Here is a 3,577-nt window from a genome sequence, read left to right as displayed (position 1 = left end):
GCCGAACATTTTTGAAAAACAAAAAAAATTCAAAAACTTGGTTTTCGGTTCTGCAAACCAAACCACACTGCGCACACCTCAAATTCTTTATCCATAACATACATTATAATTATGAAAATCAAATAGAAAACTATAAATCGAATAATCGAATCGCAAAAACCAATTAACTTATATTTTCCATTTAAATTAGAGAAAATTACTATTTACGTCCCTGTGGTTTTAAGGCGGAGGCATAATGAGTCCCCGAAAATTTTTTTGAATTGGTTGAGTCTCTGTGGTTTCAGAAACGAACCATTTGAGTCCCTGTGGTTTCAAAAACGAACAATTTGAGTCCTTGTGGTTTCAGTAAAATGAAAGTTTTACCATGAAAGTTAAGTAGCTTCAGGGACTCAAATGGTTCGTTTCTAAAACCACACGGACTCAACCAGTTCAAAAAAATTTTCGGGGACTCATTGTGTCTCCGCCTTAAAACCCCAAGGACTCAAATAGTAATTTTCTCTTTAAACTAAAAAAGTATCAATTAGGGGTGTTCTCCGTTCAGCTGGTTAGACCTCAAAAGTCTACAACCATAAAAAAACAAAGCATCAAAACATTTCATGTATATCAAAATATGACAAAACTTAATTACATAACTAATCTAATCATACAATGTTTTATGCTTTATCAGTATGACTATAAATTATTGAATACAACAAGATTATATTACATCTGGCCAATAATCAACCTTTCCAATATGATCACTCAATCCATCAACCATCTGATAAATCTTATCAGACTCAGGATGCTTAGTATTCTTAACAGTATACTCATGAACACCGTCTTCTAACTCGATCAAACTCGCCCCAGACGGCTTTTCATTACCCGTGTTCTTCATTTTCAACCTCACATCCGCAACACCAGCCCAGTTCCCGGTTGCAGAATATATATTCGACAACATCGAATAATTACCAGCGTTTTCGGGCTCTAACTTAACCAAATGTTCCAACACTTCTTGAGCAAGCTCAACCGCGTTATAAAGCCTGCACGCCCCTAAAAGTGCGCCCCATATTATAACGTTTGGTTCAACCGGCATGGTTTTAACCAACCTAAACGCTTCTTGCAGGCGCCCTCCACGCGCTAAAAGATCAATCACGCAACCATAATGTTCGATTTCTGATGGGATCCCGTAGTCTCGTTCCATGGTGTAGAAATATTGAATCCCTTTGTCGATGTAACCACCGTGTGTGCACGCGCATAACACGCCAACAAATGTAACTTTATCCGGAACGAATCCTAATTCTTTCATTTTGGTAAAAAGATTGAGCGCTTCACTTCCGTGCCCGTGCATTGCTAACCCGTGAATCATCGCATTCCAAGAAACTAAATCTTTATTTTTCATCGCGTTAAATATAGTTAACGCCTTGTTTAAGCTCCCGCATTTGGCATACATATCTATCAAAGCGTTTTCGACTAGCGTACTACACTGGTATTTATTTCGTTTAATCGATTGATGCACGAGTTTACCTAACCAAAGTAATCCCGACTCCGCACACGCAGCTAAAATACTAATAATAGCTCCATCATCGGGCCGATACCCCGCTTCCACCATTTGAAAATACAACTCAATAGCCTCCTTCGCAAGCCCCTTCTGCGCATACCCAGCTATCATAATCGTCCACGACACCAAATTCTTAACCGGCATTTTATCAAACAACACGCGTGCCATATCCATATCCCCCGCTTTACTATAACCCGTAAGCATAGTCGACCACGACACCACATTCCTCTCCGGCATCCTCTCAAACAACTCAAACGCATCATCCAACCGCCCCGACTTCGCATACCCATCCAATACCGTGTTCCAACTTACCAAATCTCGTTCGGGCATTTCATCGAACAGTTGGCGTGCATTGCCTAACCTATTCGCTTTCACCAACCCACCGATCATCGTATTCCACGACACGACATCTTTACACTCCATCACCCTAAACACCTCCTTAGCCACCCGAACCCCACCCGAACCACACCGAGAGTACGAATCAATCAACGAATTCGGCACGTAAATATCCAAACAAAACCCTAGTTTCAAAACCTGACAGTGTATCATTTTAACCAAATTCAAATCCTTTTCGCCATTACAAGCCTTCAATAGAAATGGGTATGTGAAATTATCCGGAACAAGACCCGAATTGAGCAAACTGAAGAACACATCAAAAGCTAGGGTTTTGTGATTGTTATGAACGTGGGCTCTAATTAAGGTGTTGTGTAAGTGGGTATTGGGGCGGTTGACTTGGTCAAAGGCTTTGACGGCGGCGGGAATATTCTGGCAGAGTGAGAAGGCGGTGATGAGTTTAGGGATGATGAATGGGTCTTGGTGGAGGTTGTGTTTGTATATGATAGTGTGGAGTTGGGTTAAGTGGTGTGGGTTGGTGCAGTAATGGAGAGTTTATGTTCGAGGAGACGGCGTGTGGAGGCCCATGCCGGAGACCGGATTGGGGTGGGAACTTGCATTCTCGACGGAGATGGAGAAGCTGAAGAGAATGTAAGAAAGATAGATGATAATATTATTATTATTATTGGTCGTTTGTCGGGCTAGCAGCTTACCTGGTAGAGGTTTTGTTTTAATTATGGGGTTTTCATTTGCCCTCTTGGCTCTCGTGTTCGCCAAGCCATTCACGTCTTAACCTTTTGACACTAAGAGTGCAGCTATTTAAGGTTTTTAGCATTATTAGAAAACCATAATGTATATTATGTTTAGTAGTTAAATAACATCAACCGGAAGTGTTAAGAGTGGCTATCAAACATCATTATAAATCCATTGGACTTTACCTGCGTAGGTTCAAAACCTGTTGTCCATATATTTTTTACCAACAGTTAAAAAAAAGGGTCAAATTACCTTTGAACTTCTCTTATAGATATGCCACTGTTTGACATCCCTTTTGCGCCTCTTCGTAACGGCATTTAGCGCCCTTTGGGTTGACTTGGCAAGTGACGCCAAGCCACTACACACGGTCTTAGTTGAAGGTCTTGAGTTCTAAGTTCTAACCAAGACAAATGATGTGAATATAGGAGTACCGAGGGGTTTTAATCGTCTAAAAGAAGTATTAGTGTTCATGCATATGCTTAGAAAGCTTGTATATACGTGTTAAGTAAATTAAATCAAAGTTTATAAATAATTTCGGGTTTATAAACTATAAAGTAGGGGGTATGCATGGGTTGGTTTTGGACTAAAATATAATCATAACCGAGATGTAAGCTAATGGATAGCCATATCCGTAACTTATTAGTTGTGACAGTTTTAGTTAATCGGTTGAAAGTTATAGCCGATTGAATATGAGTCGGTTAACAGTAAATTAGGGTATTCCTAAAAATTGCTCAAAAATATAATTGGGCATTATTTGATACTCAAAGTATGAGCTTGAATTTCTTTTTACAATGGATTAAATTATCATCACACGTTTGCATATATTTTAGTGTATTACATAGCATTAAAAAATCCATATAAACTATAATATTAAAAAGTAAATATAATCGGTTTTTAGTGTATTACATAGCATTAAAAAATCCATATAAACTATAATATTAAAAAGTAAATATA

At 38.9% G+C, this 3,577-nt stretch overlaps 1 pseudogene; it reads right to left on the bottom strand.

Moving 5' to 3' along the window:
* Window positions 1-684: 684 nt before the first annotated feature.
* LOC143628766 (pentatricopeptide repeat-containing protein At3g29230 pseudogene) lies at window positions 685-2,490 on the bottom strand (annotated as a pseudogene).
* Window positions 2,491-3,577: the final 1,087 nt, after the last annotated feature.

The sequence above is a fragment of the Bidens hawaiensis genome, unplaced genomic scaffold, assembly GCF_021521415.1.
Source record: "Bidens hawaiensis isolate Kalapana, Puna unplaced genomic scaffold, B.hawaiensis_p1.1 tig00005061_1, whole genome shotgun sequence".
In the NCBI taxonomy this organism is placed as follows: Eukaryota; Viridiplantae; Streptophyta; class Magnoliopsida; order Asterales; family Asteraceae; genus Bidens; species Bidens hawaiensis.
Note: the sequence above shows the minus strand (reverse complement) of the source record. Positions and strands in the feature narration are given on the sequence as shown.